Source organism: Mirounga leonina, unplaced genomic scaffold (genome assembly GCF_011800145.1).
Source record: "Mirounga leonina isolate KUSES-001 unplaced genomic scaffold, KU_Mleo_1.0 Mir_165, whole genome shotgun sequence".
Taxonomy (NCBI): Eukaryota; Metazoa; Chordata; class Mammalia; order Carnivora; family Phocidae; genus Mirounga; species Mirounga leonina.
The window spans coordinates 47,167,733-47,194,330 of record NW_023270415.1 but is presented as its reverse complement, the minus strand read 5'-3'; the positions used below and the strand labels follow the sequence as shown (position 1 = coordinate 47,194,330).

The 26,598-nt window shown below is 44.3% G+C and overlaps 1 long non-coding RNA gene across 2 annotated transcripts in view; it reads left to right on the top strand.

The window, feature by feature from the left end:
* LOC118015080 overlaps positions 1 to 26,598 on the top strand; it is a 38,603-nt gene that overhangs the window by 4,752 nt on the left and 7,253 nt on the right. The window contains exon 2 of one of the 2 annotated variants that reach the window (XR_004680519.1): positions 16,737 to 16,894. This is a non-coding gene — a long non-coding RNA (uncharacterized LOC118015080). Of the gene's footprint in view, positions 1 to 16,513; positions 16,895 to 26,598 lie in introns of those variants that run through there. The other variant, XR_004680518.1, reaches the window with a different exon arrangement.

Below are 26,598 nucleotides of genomic sequence, written 5' to 3'. Positions count from 1 at the left end.
ATTTGTGCCTGGAAGGTGAGGAGTCAGCTGGTGAGGAGTAGGAGTGAATAGGAGAATCCAAGTGAGGGTGGCTGAGTGAGCAAAAGCTCAATTAGGCACATAAAGTTTCTTTGAGAGAAAGTGAGTAGGCCAGCCAGAGCATAAGGCTTGTGAATGAGAGCCTTTGAGACCCTGGATGAGAGTGGGGAGCAATTATTAGAATGGGACCAGATTGTGCAATGCATGCACACTGTAATAAAGAGTTCAAATTAACTCCCAACACTGTCGGGATACTTGCAGGGTTTAGGGGCAGGAGAATGACACGATGGTAGGAAGATAAATAATTATTAGTGAAATATTCTGTTGGTACTTTTTAAAAAAATATCTTTTTTAAAGGTTAAACCAATTTTTTTTTAAGATTTATTTATTTGTCAGAGAGAGAAAGGGAGAGTGAGCTCAAGCAGGGGGAACAGCAGGCAGAGGGAGAAGCAGGCTCCCCGCGGAGCAGGGAGCTCGATGCGGGGCTTGATCCCAGGACCCTGGGATTATGACCTGAGCCAAAGGCAGATGCTTAACCAACTGAGCCACCTAGGCATCTCCTATTGGTACTTTTCTGATAGAGATCTTTTTACTACCTTTTGTACTTGTTTTTTTAACAGTATACCTATCCATTAGTTAACTTTTGATTATTCCAGGTCATTATAAATGCAGATTTACAGGCAAGAATTTTGCTCTGCTACATTGCAATGATATTGGTGGGGCCCAAAGAGCTGTATTTTGGGATGTTTGCTTGGCACTAAATGGTCCCAGACTATAGTGTGTCTCAGATATTTATTGTGTTCTACTTCATTACACAAGTAGTATTTTCATTACATATAGAAATTTGAAGAATATAGTAAAGTTGGATTTTATGTAGTCACTTTATATACATTATGTTTTCCATTTCACTTAACATTATAACAAGTCGGGTCTTTTCATGTTACAAACTTTGTGTAAGCCATTTTTGTGACTGTAATGATCCATCCAGTAGGTTTGCTGTATACTTGGGTTTTTTTATGTTTTATTAAGTTTTTATTATGTTAGGTCAGTTCAAGTTACAGTAACAAAATAATCTTTCATGTTTCTAGATCTTTTTTTTTTTTTTTTGTAAAGAGTTTATTTATTTATTTGACAGTGAGATAGTGAGAGCGGGAACACAAGCAGCGGGAGTGGGAGAGGGAGAAGCAGGCTTCCCCCCGAGGAGGGAGCCCGATGCGGGGCTCGATCCCAGGACTCTGGGATCATGACAGCCGAAGACAGACGCTTAACGACTGAGCCACCCAGGCGCCCTCTTTTTTTTTTTTTTTTTTAAGATTTTATTTATTGAGAGAGAGAGGGAGAGCATAGAGTGAGAGGGAGAAGCAGACACCCTGCTGAGCAGAGAGCCCAACGTGGGTCTCCATCCCAGGACCCTGAGATCATGACTGAGCAGAAGGCAGATGCTTAACTGACTGAGCCACCCAGGTGCCCCTCTAGATCTTATTTCTGATCTGCATTTTGTTAAGTTCTGTTATTTCATATTTCTATACATAGATTTTCATAAGAACAAAATACACTGTATTTAAGCCTTGCTTTGAAAACCCAGGGATATTTCTCATAAGAACAGAGTTTCTTAACTAGGGTAAGAGACTGTAAAACATTTAAGGCCGTAGTTGAATGACCAGTAAGGAAAATGGCAGCATTGAGTAAATTCGGCTCTGCTTTTTCCTAGCTCAGTAAATGTGGACAGGTTACTTCACGCTCCTGAGCTACAGTACCTTCTGTCCTATTATGAAACACAGACACTAATCCCTACCTCAAAGGATTGTTGTAATTTAAGGAGAAAATGACATAATAATATAAGTACCTATGCAGTCAGTTGGTGCTCCAGAACTCAGCTCTCTTCCTACTCTCTTCCTTTTCCTCATCCTCCTACTGAACGTTAGTACATAATGTGTCTCACATAGACCCTTCTTGTTCTTTTGTTTCTGCTTGTGTGTTTTCTTACTGAAATAGCTTTCTCTTCTCTGTCTAACCCCCGTCTCTTCCTATGGAAATGCTACCCATTCTTCAGGGCTCAACTCAAATGCTGAATTTTTTTTTCTGAAAAGTTTCTGAAAAACAGTAAAGAAAAATAATGTGCTTGTTTTCAGTTAAGCCGCAAGAATAAGGAATGGGTGTTGGATAGCACCACCTCAGCAACGTCTCTTTATGTGCTATGTATTTGGTAAAAGCCTCATTGTAAAAATGAAACAAACCCAATATGATAGAGTACTGAAGGGGAGACATGATTTCCTTGGGTTTTCACTTGGCCTTGGTTAATTACAGCTGAGAAGGCTATAGGAATTTGCAGAATTTGACATTAAGTGTGAAGCCCTGTCATTCTAGGAACATAATACAGATGAGAAGCTATTCCAAAAGATAGCGATAGATAATTTGTGTCTTGATTTTCATAAAGCACAAAAGAGGATATTAAAGAAAGGACAGAATTGTAAATTTGCTCTTAGTCTCTGGGTAAATACATGCATTAGCTTTTCATTGTGAATTCCCTTTTCCTCAACTAGACTGACTACGCGTGTAGTTTGCTAGTCTCTTCCCCCAACCGTTGGTTTTCCTTCCTCCGGAAGCACAGTTCAGCCCCACGTCTGAAGCCGTCAGGTGTTCCCGCCAGATGAACACAACCCTGGGCTGAGACTGGTGAGTCCTCCACAGTCTGGCCCCCGCGCACACTTTCAGCCAGCCCCTTCTGCTGCCCCGGCTGAGCCCACGCTCTTCCTGGAGTAACTCGCACTGCCCCTTTCTTGCCTCCACATGGTTTTTCTGCCTCTTAACTAGGGTGTCCTCTTTTCCTCTCTTCCATTCTCTAGAGACCTATCTCTAACTTTTTTCTGATGCTCTCCAGTCTCCTAGGATCACTCTTTCTAGCTCTCAGACACTTGGAATAGTCTTCTGTCTCTCCAGTGTTATATATGCCATTCTTATGTAGGATCCATAGTTACCAGGAGTTGTCTTATTTTTGTGCCTACTTGAATGCTTGTGATGGAGCATAAAACTTTTCATGATCTTTAACTGGAGTATTCCCTAAATTGCAAGAAGTCATTCTTGTTGCTTTTGTGGATTACTTCGTAAAACTTTTTTGGATTTCCTTTTTTAGATTACTAAAGTCATACCCAGTGCTTGTTACAGGTGGTGCCATACATATAGGATACTTCATAGTTTTCAAAGTAGTTTTTCTTTTTTGAAATGCATCTAAAACATGAAGTCAGGGGACAGCTTGATAATACATCTTAATTTCAGTAATATATTGTAATAGTAAGTGGACTTAAACTAATTTTGAACTTCTAATAGGTTTAATAGATGTTGTCAACCTATCAACTTCCATAAAGCTCTGTCTTGTTCTGTTTAAAATGTGTGTGTATTAGCAGTTTCCAGGTGGCACAAAGTATGGAGGGAAGCTAATAGAGAATTATAGTTCAGAAAGATTTTAGGCTGAAACACTAAAGTGAAACCAACAAGATTTAGTTTAAATGGAATAAATGTCAATACAATTAGGATCAATAAAAATTACATTGTACAGGTCCAAAATGTGGACAGAAATCTGTCATTGCATTTTTTTTTTTTATGTGAGAGCCGATCTATTAGTTTGTTATAGGCTTGTTATAAGTCTAATGTGATTTCTCTGCTTTAAAAGGTGGGAATGCTGGGGCACCTGGGTGGCTCAGTCGGTTAAGTGTCCAGCTCTTGATTTCAGCTCAGGTCTTGGTCTCACGGTCGTGAGTTTGAGCCCTGCATTGGGTTCCACGCTGGGCATGAAGCCTACTTAAAAAAAAGGGTGGGGGGAGGGGAATGCAACCTTAGTTTAGGAGAACACACATAATCACACAGTCTTCTTTATTCATTGATACCAGTTTTAATGTAAAATTGGTGTTTGATTCTTCGTGTCTGTAGTTTTATTGTGTTTAAGTGAAATAGTGCTTGGTTAGATTCCATTCAGTTGGGGAAGAGGTCTAGGATGGTGAGTAGACTTTAAACTGTGGTTCTGAGGGAGACACTTGGAGAGTTGCTGTTTGTTTTAGGGGGCAGATCTGGAAGGTCATGGAAGAAAAATCATTACAAAGCCTGGATCTATCCAGGAGCCTTCAAGTTCTTAGTAAGGCAGTCGTCCGATCACGCCTGGGACAGTGCATCAGGGTCTTCTAGCATGTGGAGGGACGTAGAGTAGATTAGTTCTAAGATCCCTCCTGAACCAGTAATCCTATGATATCAAGTAATTCACAGTGTGGGGCGTATGTAGATAGTACTGTACTTTGAGTTTTGTCAGGAGGGAAATAGAAAAAAGTAGTGTGAAGAACTCTTATATTGACTTATTTTAACATAAAAACTGATCTTTGTCCTCATCTTTCTCAGATGTGTGTATGTTTTACATGGGGAGAATATTGAGTCAGGATAGGTGTCAGGATATCTTTATCACATTTGGACTTGAGATGTACATCCAACTATAGGGTGTATTTGTGTTCAGTATTTTAATAGGCTCTTGATGTCAAACTTAATTTAGAAATGCTTCTTTTTGTCACCTGGTGAATGGTATGTTATACCATATTAATAGATACAGTTTAAGTCAGGACAATTTTTCTTGTCAGTGGACTCCACACTTAAATTAAAAATTCTGTGAGTAAAAAAATTCGTGACTATACACTACTAATGTCTTTATAAATGATATATACATGTTCAGCTATAAGCCATCACCAAAGTAGACCTTCAATTAGGATGAGATGAAAAAATATTCTAATATTTTCTTTCCACATTCCAATGAATCATTGTGTATTAGCACCCAGAACACACACACCTCACTTTGGCATAGAACTCCGGACCTTGGTTTCCTATTTGTTTTTAAGCTGAAGAAATTCTAGCAACTTAGGGATATACATAGACCTATAAATCAATAAAAGTAAGTGAAATGTATATAGGGTCCATATAAAACATGTAAACATTATATAAATATAAAACATTATGCAAAGCCTATGAAAAGTATAAGACACTTGAAAAAGTAGACTGGTAAACAGCATTTGGCAACATAGTTACCCCATTTAGTTTGGAATGTGGGACTTCGGACTGAAGAGAGAGATTTTCCTTAATATGCATAATGGTGACCTGTGAAACCTTAGAAATGGTGATTATTTCTAAGGTGATTTTTGGTCAAAAGAAGAACAAGTTGCATAGAAAACTTTAGAGAGCCTTTGCATTCAGAAGATTGGTAGAGAAGGAGCTAGGAACCAAAAGAGCAGTTGACAGGGGTACAGAGTAGCAGGATAATATGGGCTCTAGGAGACCTGTGAGGGGAGTGTGAGCAAAGGTTGGGTAGCCACGGGCGTGAGCTACCATTCATTCACCGACTGCCTGCTGTGTGCAAGTGTGTGGGTTAGACACATTTCTGAATTGCAGTGGCCATCATCCCAAATGCTGCTTTGAGGTCAAGGGCATGTGGTTTCAGGAAAACAGAAGGATTAGAGCCCGGGTAGCAGGGAAGGAGCAGATGTAGACCGCTGACTTAGGAAGCCAAGATAGCGTCAGATGGCACATGACCAGGCCTAAATCAAGACTTACCTCGGAGAGGCCAGAGCCCTGATGTCTGGGGAAACCTGTTTGTAGCTGGGCACAAGTGCTCAGGTTTAAAATGTACTCTGAGGTGGTCCGTTTTTAGGCACATAGTGCTTAATTTATATTTAAAATGTTGCGGTAGAATACTTAGAAACAAATATGCCATATTTAAATACAGCATCTTAACCTGTGTTTTCAGTGTTTTAGTCCTCAGCGACATAACATTTATGAACCGTTCTTGGTAGCGTGAAAATAGAGCATACCAAGTGACTCATTTACTGTTGGTTGAATAGGGATATACTGACATGATGATATCCTTTCTGGCCAGTTGTTTAAACTCTGACATTTATTTTCGTCTTTTAAATCAAATGTAATATGGTTATTTTCTCAAAAAAAATTCCTAGTAGCACAATTTCTGAGTTAAAGGTGCACAAAAAAGCTTTCACGCTGGCTGTCCCTTGATGTGGGTCACGAGGCCATATGTCCCCACACAGTTTGCATGAGGAAATGGCGGAGGGGCCATTCAGAAGCTCTCGATAACACTGTAAGGAAGATTTAAGAAAAATGCATGTTAAAGTGCTCTGTAACATCTGCAGCCCTTTGGGGTGTAGTGCAGGGTGCGCTGTAAGGTGGCGTGCGCTGTGCTGGTGTGTGGGTTCTAGCCACAGAAAGCAAGCTGTTAACGATTGTAGAGTACCAAAGTTTGTAGACTCTGAGGAATTAGAAGGGATTCAAGACTGCCCCCTACAAGAACACCACTTAGTAGCATTTCCTCGTGCATTCTCCAGAGGGAGAGAAGGAGCTCAGATTACAGGCAGCAGGTGGAGAAGCCCATCCATGACCCTAGATGTCCCTGTGTGTCCCGGATGCGAATGTGAAGCCGCGTGGGCATCACAGCGGGAAGAAAACCGTGTAGAGTCACGGATGCAGGGGAGGGAGCATAGGCTTCTCCGCCAGGGGAAGGCAGGCTTGAATCTATACCTGCCATGTAGAATCCGAGTGACTTTGGGTAGTCAACTCATTGCCTGTCTCTGACTCTCACTGTTCTCAACTCTAAAGTAAGGATGACCACCAGCTTTTACACGGTAGAAAGAAAACCCTAAAACATGGCTCTTCCTGGCCATCTAAAAGGTAGCACTCCCTGGAAAAGGAGGTTGTGCAAATCCGTTGCTGGACCAAGGCATCCAGTCCGGATAGGTGTATGTGTTCAGAATATTTGATGTTTGTATTTTGCATGAATAGCAATGGGAAGTACCTTAACTCTTAAATGCTTTGGAGCTTTTCTTCATTTATCTTGTTCTTTATTAGTCTTGTTGGGGGGTAATAAGTTTTTGATTCATAAAAGTACTTCATGCTTCATGGTAAATAATCCAAGCAATACAGACATACGTAAAAGCCCCTACTTTCCCATTCATACCATGAGACTTTTTCCTTTTGTTTTGGTTTTGATTTGTTTGACTGGTGGACTGGTTAATTTGGGTTTTGGTTTCCAAATTGAAAATGCCACTATTTTTGAATGGTTTGTTTGCATTGTCCAATGGGGAAAATTCTATGATCAGTGGTTGACCCCTGACACTCAACAGGGCCTCTATGATTTAAAGCACCTTAAAAGCTCTAACTATGAAACTCTCCAACTTAATATAAAACCAGATTTTAATTGGCTGTGTAGGGAAAGGCTCATTAAAGAGGCTGCCACTTCAGGGAACTGCCACAGCCCACTGGCATACAATCCCTATGTGAGGGATGCCTGCAGCCTAATGTCACACACAGCTCAACTCCAAATCCACTTCCATAGAGAGTGTTTGATTGCATGAGCAAAGAACTTGAGGTTTACTAGCATTTTCTTGTTTTACTTTTAAAAGTCTAACTACAGGCCCACAAGAATAAATCTACCTGTTGTGGGATTGTTGTAACTACCATCAGATCCCTGGGGAAAGATAGATTACAAGGAAAAAAATTGAGTTTCAAAGAAAATGGTTTTAATGCACCAAGACAATGAAGTGATACTTACATCAAAATATTGAGGATTGCCCCTCATATTCTAAGCTGGTTCTTCATTAAAATAATTTTATCTAAAGTAAAATAAAAAGGTCAGTGTCAAACATTTTCACTTAAAAGGGTTGAAATTAGTGCCCAATTAACCTGTATCCAGAGCTGCACTGCAGGTTACCATCTTGAAATACTTCTGCCCCGTAGGGAATAACCTATTGACTATCCCAGATGGTGCCCACTCCTCAGCCACCCTGCCCCTCCGCTTCCCATAACCACCTCATGATCCAGCAACAAAAGGGATGACAGAATAGGGGTTTGTTGGACCCCACACCAGGATCCAGTCAGATTAGCGCATGCCCTACTAGCTGTTGAAACTGTACTTTGAATGTTCATCCTTATGTCACCAAGAGCTGAATGACACAGCAGTGATTAATCCAAAATCAACATTTGGCAATTTTTTCCTTAATACTGAACACAGGAAATGTGATATAGGATTTAAATGGTCAAATGCAGAACTGGAAATGCCAGACCTCAGGAAAAAATCACATGCCTGCTTAACTCCCTTCACTCTTCTGTATTATCCTACATTCCTTTTCTCTTTCTCATATACTCAGGTTTTCTTTTCCTACAGCCTGAGAGGACACTGCCCCATTTTGTCTCGTCCATTTATCCTTGGATCTTGACGTGGGTACCTTAGGTCATTTAGTGTTAGTGTCGGCAGGATACCGACAATGTTGGGATCACTGTCTATGTTGATCTTACGGAGCTGCTGTTTTCAATGCTGAGATCCGTTTCCTTTGCTTCTAAGGAAAGGCACAGTGTCATTCTGCTCTGTGATTTCCTGCTTCTACCAGATGTTTTATTGACCTTTCATTAGTCTCCCAAAGATCTAACAATCCATTCCTTTAAGTTCTCGTTGTTTTGAAGGGAATGGTTGTTTCTTGTCATTTGGGATGAAGCAGGATGGTGCAAGAATCTAGAACATGGGCTCTGAACTCACCTGTGTTTGAGTTTCAGCCCTGCCTTTTACCTGTGTGACTTTAGGCAAGTCACCTAACTGAGCCAAACCTATTTTGTCATTGGTTAAAGTAGGGATGATAATAAGAGTTAATTACTTCTTAAATGTGATATAAGCATTAGTGCTTAGAGTATTCAGTAAATGTTAATCGCACACAATAAGCAATCTAATTTTCTGACCCTGGCAGATAAGCTGCTTGAATATTTGGTATCTGAATTGTTGGAAAGGGCCATGTGATTTGGGGAAAGATTATTCTGAGTTTCAGAAAATGTGAAAGCAACCATAGGACAGTTTGCTCAACAGTTACTGAGCGCCTTTATGGGATACAGTAATGGACGAAGCAGACAATTGGTGTTCATGTGGCTTACACAGAAGTGGGACGGAATACTGATTTTTCAGCCAGACAAGGTGGAAAAGTGCCACATATACAAGTTATAAAATCAAATGTGGTTCTCCCTCTCAAGAGAGTAGGTTTTATTCTCTGCGAAATTAGCGAAGCATCGAGTCACCGGTAGCTGCAAAGATAATGCCAGTGGTACCAAACAAGTGGGAGTAGCCGGTGACTTCCTTTATTGAGGGATTTGCAGATGCCTGAGCAGGAACTTGAAGCTGCCTTTCGGGAGCACGGGCCCGAGGTGTGCAGAATTGACCTTGTCTGCACGCGCCTGTGGGAACAAATACGTTAAATGAAATCTGGAATGTGTCTCTAGTGATCTGGAGCCCTAGATGGTAAACCAGAAGTTTCATCTCTCGGAGTTGAAGGTCAAGCCTGGAAGAGGTACCGGAAGTGAGCAGATGACTTTATACACAGTGTCAGACAAGAGTTTGTTTTTCTGGACCACGGCTTATAGTGTCAGTATTTGATGGCTCTAAAGGGGCCCCTGGGACACTGATGCCCAAACCGGATTGCAAGTGTGACAGATGAGGGGACATGACTGTGAAGGATAAAGGGAGAGAGTGGGAATAGGCCTGGCAAGCCTCCCGAGCACCATGCAGTTCTCACGCCTGTGAAGGGAGGAAGCGGCAGACCGCAGGCCAGTTCTGAGAGCTGCCCGGCCCGCGGGGTGTCCCCAAGCAGAAGGCGCCCAGTAGAGGAGCCCCGTGCAGGGCCGGGCTGGGCCAGCCCTCTGCCCCTGCTGTGCTGGCAGCGGGAGGAGGCTGGCCTCAGCAGGAAGACCGCTGGATCCAAGGGGGCCACAACGGGCTGTCCGCTAGGTTCCCATGGCCTAGGAGAGGGGCGCGGCACACATTCACGGTGCTGCGGATCCTCAACTGCACACCTTCCTGGGGAGCTGTGGCATATGGATGTAGGTCCTTAGGAATCTATAGGCCCCAACACCCACCTCTAGATCATCATTCAGTACTAATTACTTAGGTCAGGCACTGGGGGTGCAGCCCTAAGCAGGGTTGATAGAAGGGTCCTTGCCTTCGTGTGGTTTGTAGTCTGCTGGGCAGACAGGTAGGGCACGGTGAATGTACCATGGGGGTGTCCTTCCCCAGAAAGGGTGGCCATCAGATTCCTCTCCGGAGGCCAGGTAACCTGGGCCTGGCTGAGGAAACGGTAAGTACAGAGGCCCTGAGGCAGGAAAGGGCTTAGCCTGTTGTAGGAATGGGAAGGGCCCATATGCTGGCGTACAGGGAACATTAGGGATGGGGCGGCAGGGGGTGAGGTTTGGAGGTGAGCAGGAGCTAGATAAGGCAAGGCTTTGTCAGCTATGGTGATGCTTTTGGACTTTCTTTCAAATGCAGTGGGAAGAATTGGAGTTGTTCTGAGCAGGGGAGGGATGTGACCCGATTTACCTTTTGTCAGGAGCTCCCTTCTTGCTGTGTGGACAATCATCTGGAAGGCGGCAAGCGTGGTAGTGGGAGAAGATTAGGCTAACAGCAGTCCCAGGGAATGGCAATGGAGACTTGGACCTGGGTGGTGTCAGTAGACAAATGGGCTGATTTAAAAGCTATTTTAGAGGTAGAACTGACTGGGCTTGCTGATGGCTTTTCTGTGGATGAAAGAAAAGGAAGAATCAAAGCTGTCGGGTTTCCGGCTTTGTCAGCTGGGTAGATAGTGATGCGGTACACTGATCTAATAGGGAAGCAGGCGAGGGAAGAATTTGGGGATGAGATGCCGGGAAGTTAAGACCTCACCTCTGGACAGGTTTGGGATGCCCATCAGCCAACTGGCAATGTCCAGTACGTTGTACTTGAAGCATATGTGTCCACCTGCAAAAACGATTCTTGGGGAGAGGTTAGGCTGGAGATACAAATTACAGAGTTGTCAACGTGAAGAAGGTTTTTAGAACTATAGGACTGGGTGAGATCACTTAGAAAAGAGAGGAGCCCCAAGGAACCCAACATTCAGATGAAGTAGAGGAAAAGGAGTCAGGAAAGGAGAGAAGAACCAGGGGAGGAGGAAGTCCAACAGCTCAGAGAGGAGGGTGCTTCAGGGAGTGGGCACTCACCAGTAAGGGTCTCAGAGAGGAGGGCCGGTCAGAGGAAACTAGCAAAGTCTTGGTGGCATGTGGGCATATTGGTGATCTTATCAAGATCAGCTTCAAGTGAGTAGTGACAATGGAAGCCAAAAACGGGCTAAAGAAGGAAGGTAAAAACAGCAGGGGTAGAGCGCCCATTTCAAGAGTTCTTTTGTGAAGGGAACTGAGAGATGGGCTAATCACTGGAGGAGGATGTGGAGTCCCAGGGAATCTTAAATATTTGTTTGTTTTAAAATGGAACAATCTGGGGGCTCCTGGCGGGCTCAGTTGTTGGAGCATGTGACTCTTGATCTTGGGGTTGTAAGTTCAAGCCCCATATTGGCTGTAGAGATTACTTAAAAATGGAATCTTTAAATAAGATAAAATGGAACAAGTTGTAAAAAGAACATTGGGACTAGTAGTCTGCATCCCACTTTGCTGAGATTAGATTCTCAAAAAGGAAGAACAGAACCTGCCCCCAGCCACTGGGTAGAGATGGCTGGGTCGGCATGGTCTCCTGCCAGCTCAGGACAGTTGGGGGTGACCGTGAGCAGGTGGGAGTCCTTGGAGGTGGTCCTGAGTGGTGTCAGTCACATGTCTCCGACCTAGCTCTGATGTGATGAATCGGAAGCTCCTCTGCGAGTGCTGAATGAGAACGTGAGCGAGGCCAGCCTCGGAGGACTTCAATAAAGATCTGTAACAGCAAGAGGGAGCATTCTCCTTCCTCAGCACATGATGGCAGCAACTAGGGGAAGGGCCAGGTCGGCATTTGGGCCTTGGGAACATTAAGACGGGCACTGAAACAAGGAACAAGGTCCTCTGAGACCTGGCCGCACCGCATACTGCCAGTCGAGGTAGCTGGCTATCCACAGCACAGAAGGTCGTGAGCCAGAAATCCTTTCTTGTCACTTTCGCAAGGGTTTCCCAAACTCTTGATTGTCTCTGATGGGCAGATGACCTGGGGAACAGCTGCTATGCCAGAACAATGGACTTCTAGCAAGAGCCAAAGTTCACCTAAGAAGATCTGGAAACATGTGCTTGTCAGAGATTTGATCATTTCACCAAGGAGTCTATGCTGTGATTTGAGAGAGCGAGAAAATGAACGGCTCAGGTGAAACCGTAAACCTTGGTATTCGTAAGAAAATGTGTGTGACACAGGCGTAGAGCAATTGGAGGATCCTTTCATTTCCTGGAAAAATGGGAAATACGGAACGATATATGGGATTTCAAGTTAGGAGATTGTATCAGGCAAAGAGAATTTGAGATGTTAGCTCCTGGAATTTCCCAGGTGCCCCAGAAACAGGGCTAAGGCCTGGAATATGGAAGCCCTAATATATATAAGAGGTGGTAGAGGAGCGGTACATGTCCAAAAATTAGAAGTGAAGTAAGCGATCAGAAGTGACTTCTCTGTGGGGGTTATATGAAACTTAGAGACCACAGGCCACTACCCGCATCTGTAGGCCGTGGTTTCCTAATCCTGATTCCAGAAAGAGGCAAGATGTGGTTGAAATAAAAGTGTGTTTCAGTTGTCTGAGCCTTTACTAGAATGCTCTGCTAAAAGAGTGCATTTGGTAAATTTTTGATGTGTTGATAATTTCATCTCTGAGATGCTGAATGAAAAATGACAGTAGACTATCTAGATATACTTCTCTCCTAGAAGGAAAAATGTATCCTTACAGAGTTCACAGTTCCAGGTTGAAAGGTATTAAGACTGACAGTGGGCAAATGGTGTGAAAACAAGAAGAGAAAAAGCTGTGCCCAGATGCTAGCAGAGAGAGCCTGGGTAAGCAGAGAACTTGGCTCCAAGGCAGGATGGAGTCCAGCTCTGGACTCTGGGAGGCTTAGCTTGAATGAGGCGCACCCTGCAAAAAGTTTAGAAGACCCTGGGTAGGATTTCATGGCCAGAAACTAGAAGGGACCATGGAGTAAGAGAGACAGAGCCTTCCGAAAGGCAGTTCAGTCACGTGGTCACATGACTGACATGAGAACAAATCACTGGGGTGCCTCAGAGGCCCTGGACCAGTGATGGAACTCTCTCCCAACTGGGAGACACTGGTAAGAACTGGAGCTTGCAGGAAGGTGGAAGCCATGGAAGCTGAGGTTTTCCAACTAGGGCCAGTCAGTACTTAGAAATTGTGTTTGGAGGGCAAAGGTTAAGAAAGGAGGGGCATAAACTATGGAAAGAGCCCAGATGTCCGACAGATGAGTGGATAAAGAAGATGTGGTATATATACACAATGGAATACTACTCAGCCATCAAAAAGAATGAAATCTTGCCATTTGCAACAACGTGGATGAAACTAGAGGGGATTATGCTGAGTGAAGTAAGTCAATCAGAGAAAGACAATTATCATACGATCTCACTCATATGTGGAATTTAAGAAAACAGGATCATAGGGGAAGAGAGGAAAAAAATAAAACAAGATGAAATCAGAGAGGGAAACAAACCATAAGAGACTCTTAATCACAGAAAACAAACTGAGGCTTGCTGGAGGGGAGGATGGGGTAACTGCGTGATGGACATGAAGGAGGGCACATGATGTGATGAGCACTGGGTGTTATATAAGACCGATGAATCACTGAACTCAACCTCTGAAACTAATAATACACTATATGTTAATTGAATTTAAATAAAAAATGTCTAAAAAACAAAGAGGCATGATGTAAAGACAACAGCTGACAAGACATTGCAGGACACCACTGTGGAGGGATTGGCAAAGACACAACCTGGACATGATGGGGACCTTCCGTAAACATGGTCTCATCAGGATCCGTTTCTGTAGTCCAGGATCAGGCTTTTCCTTTTGGATCTGCTGAGCTCCAAGCCATCGCTGGCCTGTCAGGGTCACATCTAACACCTAGAAGTTCTGCTCTGAATATATCAAACTACGGTCCGTGCCTGTTACGAGGCAGCGCCGTGTGCCATTGGCTAAGGCTGTAGCATCAGCTTTGCTTGGCCTACAGGTAACAAATGCAGATTCCTGGTTGTCCCCGCCTTCCTTCTGTCCCCAACCAATTCAGAATACCTAAGCGTGGATGGAGCTCCAGGAATCTGTATTTCAAACATGGTCCTTAGATGATTCTATCCCAAAATAGAGCTTCTGAACCACGGAGCTACGTAGTCTGCCCCCGCCTCTTCTTGCTCAAGGCCCCCATGAATATGTGGCTTACAGCCTGAATATTTCTTTTTGTCTACCACAGCTGGGCTGCAACTTAATGGGACAGCAGACAAGATTTCCTATGGAACAAAGCCTTAAAAAAAAAAAGTCGTAACTTTTCTAATGGTTAGATTTGCAGTGATTCTCAATTCTACACATTAGAAAAATACAAATGCCCAGGCCCCACCCCAGACCAATTAAGTCAGGATGTCCGGGGTAGGACCCAGGCCTTTTTTTTTTTTTTTCCTGTTTTGTTTTGCCTTCATCTTTCTCAGCGGTTCTGATGTAAGGCCAGGGTGGAGAACCACCCCTGTTTAAACATTAGAAAAGTATAACACTTCTTCAAAGACTCAATTCTCCATGATACCTTTAAATCAACAAATAACTCCTTTTCATTTCCTCTCCATCAAAGATAGCTCTTAGGATGAAACAAATCTGGCTAAAAGAGAGCACTATATATGTAGCTGTACAAAATAGATTTATGTCTTTTGGCCCCAAAAACTTGCTTTCAGGGCACTGCAAAGATTTGCAGATAGAACTGAATAGCCGTTAAGTTCTTACAGAGAATGAGAAAGGAGAGTGCCCAAAGACAGGAATCAAGGAAATGTCAGCCCAATTGTCCAGACGGTGACTCATGGACAATACAAGCCAATAAGTTTGAGTCTGTTTCCTGGAAAAATTATAGAATGCTTAATTAAAAAGACAGTTTGTGCGACTTTAATAAAGGAATCAGTGGGAAGAGTAGACCGTTCCTATTTGGGTAGATCAGGGGGTGCTGGAGATGGAGGTTATCTCTACATCTGACAAGATCACACAAAATCACCTCACATTCCATGATGAAGTGTGGACCGAGTTATTACTCAGTTTATGTGAATTTACAGCTGCTTGAACACATCCAAAGGGACCTCTAGTCTTTCTAGTACTCAGATTCTTTGAAAGCTATAGTTGTGAAACTTTATTACGAAAATGAATTTATGTAAAGAATTTTATCCAAAGTGATGTTATACTCTAACCAAGGAATGTGTATATATATATATATTCCTCTTCATCAAAGATCGTGTCCTCAGAATTAGGATGAAACAAATACGGTTAAAAGAGAACACTATGTAGATTCCTGTAGAAAATATATTTATTAATTTTCTTGACCACACAGAGATGCACACAGACACATGTATATATATATTGGGGATGGTGGGGGGCTTGGAATAGCCCAACACACAATCTTCCACATTACAACTTGAAAACCTCACCCTCTCCCTGTAAGGTTGTGCAGTAATATGTAACAGACCTTGGCTTATTGGGCTCTTAGTGCAACTTCAGCTGTTGTTGTTCAGCTTTAATTCTGGTGACTCACACAGATAATAGAGAACCGTCTTAGCAAGAGCTGAACAGTGTTTCTCCCCCCGTAGATTTCCAGGGCCCAGCCTGCTGTTGTGCCATGTGCGTCTGTGTTCTCGGTCTGCACAAGCTCACCTCCTCCTAATGACACACAGGTTCTGAGCATATTCTGCAGACTTAGCTGAAGACTCCCATTTTGGAGATGTTTGCTTTCCAAAGAATCTCCTGTTTTAAAAATAATAAAAATAGGGGCGCCTGGGTGGCTCAGTTGGTTAAGCAACTGCCTTCGGCTCAGGTCATGATCCTGGAGTCCCGGGATTGAGTCCCGCGTCGGGCTCCCTGCTCAGCGGGGAGTCTGCTTCTCCCTCTGACCCTCCCCGCTCTCATGCTCTCTCTCTCATTCTCTCTTTAATAAATAAATAAATAAAATCTTTAAATAATAATAATAATAACATTTTCATCACTACTAAGTAGCCCTATTTTCCAATCACATAAATTTTCTGGAATATTTTTTTTTTTTTAAGATTTTATTTATTTATTTGAGACAGAGAGAATGAGAGGGAGGAGGGTCAGAGGGAGAAGCAGACTCCCCGCCGAGCAGGGAGCCCGATGCGGGACTCGATCCCGGGACTCCAGGATCATGACCTGAGCCGAAGGCAGTCGCTTAACCAACTGAGCCACCCAGGCGCCCAGGGTTTTTTGTTTGTTTGTTTATTTATTTATTTATTTATTTATTTATTTATTTATTAAGATTTTATTTATTTGAGAGAGAGAGAGAATGAGAGAGAGAACACGAGAGGGGAGAGGGTCAGAGGGAGAAGCAGACTCCCTGCTGAGCAGGGAGCCAGATGTGGGGCTCGATCCTGGGACTCCAGGATCATGACCTGAGCCGAAGGCAGTCGCTTAACCAACTGAGCCACCCAGGCGCCCCAATTTTCTGGAATATTTTTGAAGAAACCAGATTTATTGAAGGGCTGCTGGGTCCTTCAAAAATGCCTTTACCTCAGACGTAGACAAAGTTCAATGAATTCTCTGAGTACAAATCAGAGTAAGAAGGTAAAGTTGAGTCCGAAAGTGGGTTCATGGGACTACGGGTTCAGCTGTATCTAACAGAAACCTACAGTATCAATGACTGAAACAATATCAAAGTTTATTTCTCTTACCTAACAGTTTGAAGGTCTGCTGCCTAGGATTAGTGAGGTGATTCCACGGTGTCATGGACCCAGGCCCCTCTCGTCTTACTGCTTCATCATCTTCAGCAGGTGGGCCCTCACCCGCGGGGTCCAGATGGCTCCCAGCAGCCACCATCCTCAGGCCAAGCAGGAGAGGTAGGGTATGCCCTCCCCAGAAGCTGCACCTCACATTTACACACGCACACACGCACACGCACACACACACACCAGCCACAAAGAAGGCTGGGAAATGTCTTTATTTTGGGTAACCAGCAAAAATTGAGATTCTATTAAGAGAGGAAGAGAGCAGACACTGGAGAACAACAAGTAGTCTCTCCAGAATATTCCTGGAAAATATAACATTTAAGAAGGGGGAGTGGGTGACTCAGGAAGGGAGGAATCATTATCTCATGCAAAGAACGACAGACATCTGGCTTCGAGTATCGAAGTCACCATCAAAAAGCCTTGTGCTCTCCCTGGCCTTCCTTTAGAGGGCATCACCCCTCTACCACTCACCCTGGGGCTGCCCCTCCCGGGGACCTGGGCCCTGGTGTGTGAGGTGGCCTTGAAGGGGAGCAGAGTCACTAACCGACGCCCAATCAGAGCCGGCCCACAACCTCTTTCGGTCATCACAAGAACCACAAACAAAATTCTGGGCGGGAAGTAATGGGCAGAAACTGGAGGAAGAAGATGCTCTGAGGCACAAAGCTGATTAAAAGGAGAAACCCTTTTAATGGTTTTAATGGTGGCTCAGATGGTTAAGCGTCTGCCTTCGGCTCAGGTCATGATCCCAGGGTCCTGGGATCGAGTCCCGCATCGGGCTCCCTGCTCGGCAGGGAGCCTGCTTCTCTCTCTGTCTCTCATGAATAAATAAATAAAATCTTTTAAAAAAAAATTAAAAAAAAAATAAAAGGAGAAACCCGTTTTTACAGGCACCTCTGCCCTAACCGCATATTCTGCGATCCTGTCCTTCCATGCATCCTTTGGCACCAAAGCATTTTCAATCAGTGGCTGGTCGCTTTGCTGTACCTTTACATGTAGCATGCTCTTTCCTTAGTGCCCCTCCCTTTCGTTCCTCCAGCTGCGGAGAACAGTTTTCTGGAGCATTTGAGCAAACCCACATACGTTCGGTCCCCTCCCCCACTCGACTTTTTTAAACAAAGAGAATGCTGCTTTCTATTACAAAAAAAAAAAAAAAAAGCTGGAGACAATTCTGTCCTTTAGGTCCACAGGGCAGATCTCGGGTCGCACGTTCTTCTACCTCTGTGGCACTTTAATTAGTTGAAGCCGGAGCTCTGTGCCAAGAAATCGCAGCATATCGCAGTCGCGATGTGCAGAACGGATTTTTTCCCCCTTAACTAATGCTCTTTCAAACTGACTGCCACTTGCAGTTTGGAAACTGGCAGCGCATGGTCCTCGGGCCTTTCCAGGTGTTAGCGTCCCCCGTGGGCAGCCGGTCCCTGCAGGTGACAGGAGAGCCCTGTATTTGAAGTGCTGTGTGCCTTACAGAGCACCTCCCGTGCATTGTCTCCTGTCCGCCGGCCCGCAGGCTCACCCTGATGGTGAAGAAGAACCCCCCCCAGCCCAGCCCCCCCGTTTTGGTGATGCAAAAACCGAGCTAGGAATGGTTACGTGACAGAGAAGGAACTAAAACTGGGTCCGATCTGTGTTGCTAATGTAAGATGTTCAAGAACTGTCCGTGGTTAAAAGAGAATGAGTGTCTATTTTTAACAATGTTCTTTTCTTCCTGCCACAGTCCTGAGATTGCCCTCGACTTTGATTTGATAGAACTCTTTTTCACAATCCTCTATGTCAGGCTTTGAAATTCCATTCTGCCTCTGGGTCTTGTTTTGCCCTGAGGTAAGGATGGCAAGCAGGGATCTTTCTTATATAATCTCCGGGTCTTATATTTGAGTTCTCTACCTGAAAATGTTTAAAGTCACTTCGAATCTACCACAGTAAAGGAAAACAAGTCTCTCATTTCTGCTATTTAATAATTAGATATTTAAGATTTAAGGAACTATATCTAAATTTTGCTTATCCAGAAGCCTTCTGAATATTTCATTTCTAGTGGAAATGCTGCATGTTTTTAGGCAACTTTATGCCTTACAAAAGAACTTGAAAAGGAATTTTTTAAATTCTATAAGGGTAGCCAGAACTGTTTTTTGTTGGAAGAAGGTAGTTTGCACAGAAAGTAGTTCTCAGTTTATAAGACTGCCAGAAAATGGATTTTATATTGAAAATAGCTAAGAGCACAATCATTGTTTAAAGGATTCTTCAAGATGGGAGCAAATGTTCAGTATTTTTAACATGTATTGACATGTATCTGGATGAGCTCTTTTAAAGAAAAACCACAAGTTTTATAAAATCTAAAATCTAAGAGACTTTAAAATGGTGTCATTTATAATGTAAAATTAAGGCAGTTGAAATTCAGTGCTTGACTCATAGCTCCCACATCCATCTTCAGTTCTCTTTAGCTCATATGGTTTTCTTTAAAAATTAGTGATATCAGCTAAGTGGGACTATTTCCCACTCCTACCCACAGAGAAAAGTGCTTTTTGTGAACATGTCAGCTCCGTTCCATCATTATATGCCATCATGGAGTACAACAGAAGCAGGCCGGCTGTTCGCACTCAAGCACCAATATTAGTACAGTGTCAGGAGCCGAATCCAAGTCAGACAACCCTAAAGTTTCCACCCATTTACTTTATGCACATCAGCCACCTTTTCTTTTTAAGAAATTTTATGTCTAGGCTAGAGCTTTGAAGTCTTCCAATCTAGCTTCTTTATATTATGGACAAGAGGAAACTGAGGCACAGAGAGGTCCAGCAACTTGCCCAACATCACACAGCTCCTAGCTGAGCCTAGAACCCAGGTCTGTGTGACTCCAAAGCCTTTGTTCCTTCTTGCTGCGTTGCTTCATAGAGCAGAGATGATTTGGTCCATGCCCTCTCCATGCCTTTTCCTGCATAGCTGCCTTCGCCTGGTGTCATGCTAAGTGGGAGGCAATCTCACAAACTTCCAGAAGCCCTCCAGATATGGGAAGCCAGCTACCGCATCCCTCCTTCAATCTCAGCTCCACTCTTTGCAGACAATGTAGATTTCTCCAGACTAAGCAGTTCCAGCACTCCTCCCTGTGATGTGCTCTCAGTACCCTCTTCCGAACACAGTCCAGCTGTCAGTGCCTCTTTTATTAAAATGGGACCCAAAGTGGGACTCCTCCAACCTGTTTCTCACCATTGCACTCCCAATGTCCATCAGTCCCACTGCTGTCCTGCTTGTCTCCCAGGCCCCCCAGTTCAGCCGTCTTTGCCTTTCCTCCTTCCCTCCCAACTCCCAGCATCCAAGCAATTTCTGTCACAGCTCACCCTCTTTCTACTCCCACGACTCAATATTTTTTACTTGATTGTGAACCTAGTCCCTTAACTGGTTTCCTTGCCCCAAGTCCCTCCAGAAATGCTTTCCTAAACTGCAATAGCTATACAAGGTTTAATCGCTATTGTTGTCAGTCCCCGACAAAGGAGCTACCAGTCCTGGATTCTGCTTTTGCCGTACCTCTGCTAGTTCTGTGGCTTTAAGTACATGATCTGTACCTCCGGCCCCAGTTTCTCCTCCTTCAAAATGAAGACGTTCAACAGGACAGTCTCTAAAGAGATGCCTCCAATTCTAAACTGTTGTGTCTCCCCACACTGATCTGCCCACCAGACTGCTTCCAAAGAAATCTTCCTAAAACACTGATTTTTTTTTTCCCTGCAAAATCCTTCAGTTGTCCCTCTTCACATAAATCCCAATCTCCATAGCCTGGCACTAAGGGCCTACAGATTGGTACTGTACCTCCCCCACACACACCTTATTGTTCCATGCTCTTCACAAGCCCAAACTCAAGCTAAACTCAGCCACTCACTTTGGGTCACACGTGTGCCAAGTTTCCCACCTCTTTGCTCCTGCAGCACCAAATGCTGTCTGCCTTGTGCTGTAAGGAGAATACGTGCCATGTCTTTGTAAGCTTCAAAGCAGGGGCTACACCTTCCTCATCCTTGTCTCTCACACAACACTGAACACTTAGTAGGCACTGAGTAAGTAGTTGGTGAGTAAATTTATTCAGCCCAAAATTGCACTAACATTTTTTGGCCATCATATCATAGTCTTGACTCATCCTGGGCTTCCAGTCAAATAAAATCCTCAAGCCTTTTAAAAATATAATCTTTGATTAAGTGAATTTTCTTCCATTCTTTCCTTTTGCCCACTTTTGAACTGATATTCAGAACTTCATCTATTAAAGTTAAATTTTCATCCATTGTTCTTATCTCTACAGATGTTTTTGGTTCTTGATTCTCTAATCTAGTTTATTGGTTTCCCATGACGTTATCCACAGGTGCAATGGGCATGCTGACCGTTCCACTGAAGTTGCCAATAGTCATGTTGAACAGGAAAAAGACCGGTAGCTTGGCACCTCATGCTCTGGCTTGACAATGACCTCTTACCTAGCAGTTTGGGGATATGGTTACTTAACCACATATGACTACCTGCTCATTTTATTGTAATTCATTGTGTATATAGACAATGAAGAATAATCTATACATTCATTCAACTCATTTATTAAGAACCAATCAGGGGGCGCCTGGGCTCTCAGTTAAGCGTCTGCCTTCGGCTCTGGTTGTGATCTCAGGGTCCTGGGATCGAGCCCCGCATTGGGCTTCCCTCTCAGTGGGGAGTCTGCTTCTCTCTCTCTCTCCTTCTGCCCCTCCCCCCACACTCGTTTTCTCTCTCTCTCTCTCTCAAATAAATAAATACAATCTTAAAAAAAAAAAAAAGACCCAATCAGGTATAAGGCGGTGTGTAAGGTTTTGTGTAATATAAAACAATGATTAAGATTTGGCCCCTGTCTTCTTTGAACTGCAAAGAGCAAGTAGGACTCATACACAGACCAATGTAGTTCAAGGTAGGATGGAGTTGGGTCAAAGGGCTTAGAGAGTCAAAGGAAGGAAAGGCACATTCCCTGCTCAGCGGGGAGCCTGCTTCTCCCTTTACCCCTCCCCCAGCTTGTGCTCTGTCTTGCTCACGCTCACTTTCTCTCAAATAAATAAATAAAATCTTTTAAAAAGAAAAAAAAAAAAAGAAAAGAGGTACAGGACACTGGCCCACTGGAAACCGTCAGGGAACTAAACACTAGCCCTGACGTGAGGCAATTAGGGTGGGAGCAGAAAGAGTGGACTGCAAGGAATGAAGAGAGGAAAACAGCTTGGCTGTCCACATGTGTGCCTCTCCGCGGGGAGCTGGGGGCAGGGGAGGGCAGACCTGGGGAGCCCAGGAGCTTGGCCGCCTTGGAGATTCAGAAAGGAGAACTCCAGGAAACCCTGCCTTTGCCATGGTCATGGGCTTTGCTGCATCGTCCCCAGCCCAGCAAATAGAACCCAGTTCTTTCTGGGTAAAACAACGAGCATCACAGGAGGCTCTGCTCCTGAGAAGGCATTTTGTTCTGAAACAAGTGTTCTTTTTCTCTCTCCTTCCTGATTTTTGTTTCTGTTTAAATTCAGTAAAAGCATTAGTGAATTTTAAAATAATGTGGCCGGTGTCCCCTGTCCCTTGCTCAGTCACCAAAGGTATGTAATCTGTTCTGAAAATGCAACTGTCCCCTGGATTTATATGTGCTCTGATAGGAAATGTTTTGTGTAACAATAAAAATCATTCCCCTTGGCAGATAGCATCATTGCTTTGTGTCCAAGAATGATATTTCACATCTGTTAAATAGTAGCATTTCCGCCACTAACCAGATTCCCTAGGTGGCCAGTTTGTATTCCAGATCAAGGGAGTCAAAGCTTGTGGCTCCTAGTGGTTGGTCGGGGCCATGTCTAAAGGGTCAGAACCATAGAGGAACGTACCCAAGCAGCGCCTGCAGATCCCTGAGAGGAGAGAGGGAGACATTACTGGAAAGGGCCTCCAGTGAGGTCCTTCCTCTCTGGTGTATCTAAGTTTCTCCTGTTTGGGAGGCAGGAACAGTCACAGGAGCTTCCTTGTACTGGGCACTTGCTATGTGCCAAGCAGTGGCCTGAGGACTTACGTGCATGATTTCATTTGTCCCTTGTAATGGTCCTATGGCAGGTTCTCTCTACCTCCCTTTTTCTAGAAGAGGGATCAGAAAGGTCAAGTGACTTGAGCAAGGTCACACAGGATTCGAACCTCACTCTGATGGACTCAAGAGCCCAAGCTCTTAATCACTGTGTTGAACTGCTGAGTTGGAGTGTGTATCTGATGCTGCTTAGACTTTCTCTGCCTCTTGGGCATTGGAAGCCAGGACAGAGCTGCCACCGGGGGACAATTTCTAGGAGGAAGAACGGAGCAGCCAAAGCCTGAACTTGGCCCTGGAGGGAGTGGGAGGGCACAGAAGGGAGCTTAGCTGAGGGAATACACGAGTCAGAGGTGCCAGACTCACTCCCACGGATGTTGGGTGGCATGGGGGTGAAGAGCAGAGGTCGCCTGAGTTCACCCTAGCTATGTACCTTGGCCAAGGCAGTTACCCTTTCTAAGCCTCAGTTTCCCTCTCTGTAACATGAGCAGAAGAATACTAATCATCTCATAGGATTGTCATGAGGATTCAGTGAGGGAATATATCTGAAACAGAGGCTGTTGTCCCACCATACTCCTTTCTCCTATTTTTCCACAGTAATGACTCCCAATTTCTAGCTAGGCACGTGGCCTCCCAGAATAAAGACTATACTTTTCAGCCTCCCTTGCAGCTGTATACGGCCAGGTAACTATGGCCAACGGGATATAAGCAGATATTATGTGGCTGCTCCCTGGAAGAGCCAGCTGGTATGTACTCTTTGCTCCCTTTTTCTTTTTTGTCCCTTTTTCCAACCTGCTGCCTGCAATGGTGGATGTGACGTCTGGCATTCTGGCTGCCATGTTGGACACGAGAATGAGGCCCACACTCTTAAGGATAGTGGAGGTGTGAGCTGGATGGAGCCTGTGTCCCTGAGGACTTCATGAGCAAAGCCACTATACCAGTCATTGGCCACCTACTTCTGTACTTTTACGTGACAGAGAAACAACTATTTTAGGTAAACCACTATTTTGGGGCTTTATTACTTACTCATGGTTGAATCTAATCTTAACCTATATAACATGAAAAACACTTACAGTGATGTCTGGCATATAGTAAGCAATTCAATAAGCGTTGGATAAGTATTATTATTATTATTTTGCATTAAATCATGGATGAGGCAAGGCTAAATTACAGTTGACTCTTGAACTACACAGGTTTGAAGTACACAGGTCCCCTTGTATGTGGATTTTTTTCAATAAAGACAGTACAGAACTGTAAATGTATTTTTTCTTCCTTATGATTTTCCTAATAACATTTTCTTTTCTCTAGGTTACTTTATTGTAAGAATACAGTAAATACATATAACATACAAAACAGGTGCTAATCGACTGTTTCTGTTATAGGCAAGTCTTCTGGCCAACAATAGGCTGTTTTTAGGGAGTCAAAAGTTATACCGAGATTTGCAACTGCAAATGGGCCTGAGACTCACCAGGTCTGGGGCTGAATTCCTCTCTTCATCAGGGCTCTTTGGTTGCAAGTAACAGGGACAGACCCTGACTTGCCTGTGCATGGAAGAAACTAATTGGAAGGATTACAAGACAGTTCCTAGAAGCAAGAGAATCACTGAACCTGGTGTCTGGTAACAAGAACAACAAGGCTACTGCACAGATTCAAGTTTCCAGGAGCAAATTTGATCCACCCAGGTTGGATCATGGCTCCACTTCTTGGGGTCTGTAATCAGAATAAAGGGGAACGAGAGATGCAAAGGGTCTCAGACAAAACAATAGCCACCATGCCTCCCAAATTTGTTTTTCTTCTGGATGAGGAGGGAGTCTCTCTCTCTCACTCTCTCATGCTCCCTTTTTCCCTCTTCCCCCAACTCAGGTATCTCAACACCAATCAGTCATTAAATTCTGAGATTTTTTAAGTAGTTCTCCCAACAGTTGCCTCTCTCCATCACTTGGACCTCTGACTTCTTTTGGAGCCTTAAGATCTCTTGCTTTGATGACTACTGATGGCCTCCTAAAAAGTCCCTGCTCCCCTTCCAGTCCACCTCCAATTTGTCCTCCATCTAATAGCCAGAGTGATCTATCTAAATGCAGATCTAACCGTATTACTCCCCTGTTTGGGCTCTTTACCTAGAGGGTAAGCTATGGGACTTGTAATCTACATTTCTTGAGACCAAATAGAATTCTGCCAGGACCTGGCCTCTACCTACAACCCCTAGTCCACACTCCCTTCTCTGCAGTGTGTTTTGTTTGTTTGTTTGTTTGTTTTTGCTTATGGCACTCCCTCTGCCTGAGAGGCCTTCTTCTCTCCCTACCACCCTACCCCAACCTGGCCATTACCAACTTATCCATAAAAAAATCAGTTGAGGCCTCACATCCTCCAGGCTGCCCTCCCTAAGTCTTTCCTGACATCTCATGTGGGGTTGAGGATCCCTCCTAAGTGCTCCCATAACGCCTTGAACATCTCACTGTCACTGCACATAACCCACTGTTGGAGAAATATCTGTTTATGTACCTATCTCTCCTACTATCTGTACATTCTTGAAAAGCAGCGACAGGACAAGGCATATAGTAGGTGCTCAATAAATGGTTTTTTTTTTGAATGGTCATTGACCTTGGTAAGTCCTATAATGTCTCTGAGTTTCAGCTTCCTTATTGCAAAAAGGAGATAGGTCTGCCTAACCCATGTTGAGATTAAGTGAGATAACATGAATGAAATGTGTTGTGCAGTGCCTGGCACCTAGTAAGTGCTCAATTAAAAGTCACTTCCCTCACCACCATTATCCTCCTGCCACAATTTTAAGTAAAAGGGAAAAGAATGCTTAGTGCCCTTTGCTTAACACTGTTCCTCTACTGGAGTGGGAGCTACTGGAGAAAATGAGGCCAGGTCTATATTATTCATTGCTAAATCTTTTGTTTATGGCTGGTGCTTAATCAATATTTTTAGGATAAATGAGTAACCATTATATATGCTTATCTGATCCTGTGTTTGTGCTTTCAATGAACTTAATGTTTTGTTCCCTTTTCCCATTAAAAAAAATCACCACCTTCAAATTATTTAGTATGCATTGTTTCCCATTGCAAACTAGCCAAGGCTGGGGGAAGAATGGAAGCTGGGCTGCTGGACCAGCCCCCCACCAGGCTGGTCCAGGTGTTTGCTGGCCCTTGGCGGGGGTGGGGGGGTGGGGGGGTGGGGAGGGGGAGGTGACTGCAAATGCCCTGGGGAAGGGCACTGACTCTCCTGCACCTGCTATCTGGTTTGGCACAAATGCTGGCTCATTTACTTCCCCTAACAGTCCTGGGGGGCAGGTACTGTCCTCCTACTGTATCAGGCAGGGTCCCAGAAGGGACAGATTAGCGTACTCCAGCTGGGTAACTGAGGAGAGCTTAATAAAAGGAATTTAATAAAAAGGTGCGCAGGTTTAAGGAAGTCAGTAGGGAATAGCGTAGTACCCCAGGGCTAGCAATGGTAGGAAAGTCCTTATATAAATACCCTGGCTACACTTTCCTTCTGCCTGGGGGCGGGGGTCGGGCTGCTGGTCCCCAGAGCTGTACGCATCCCAGGCCATCTGAGGGGGTAGCTTTCCAGGCCGTGGGCAGAATGAAGAGTCAGAAGTGATCAGCGTAACTAGGTTAGACAGCACTAAGTGAGGCACCCCTGGCGCTCTGCTCCTCTGCCCTGCCGCCAGTGTGCGTGCCTCCAGCTCCCCGGCCTCCAGCTCCCCAGCCTCCAGCTCTCGGGCCTCCAGCTCCCAGGCCTCCAGCTCCCGGGCTTCCAGCTCCCAGGCCTCCAGCTCCCGGGCCTC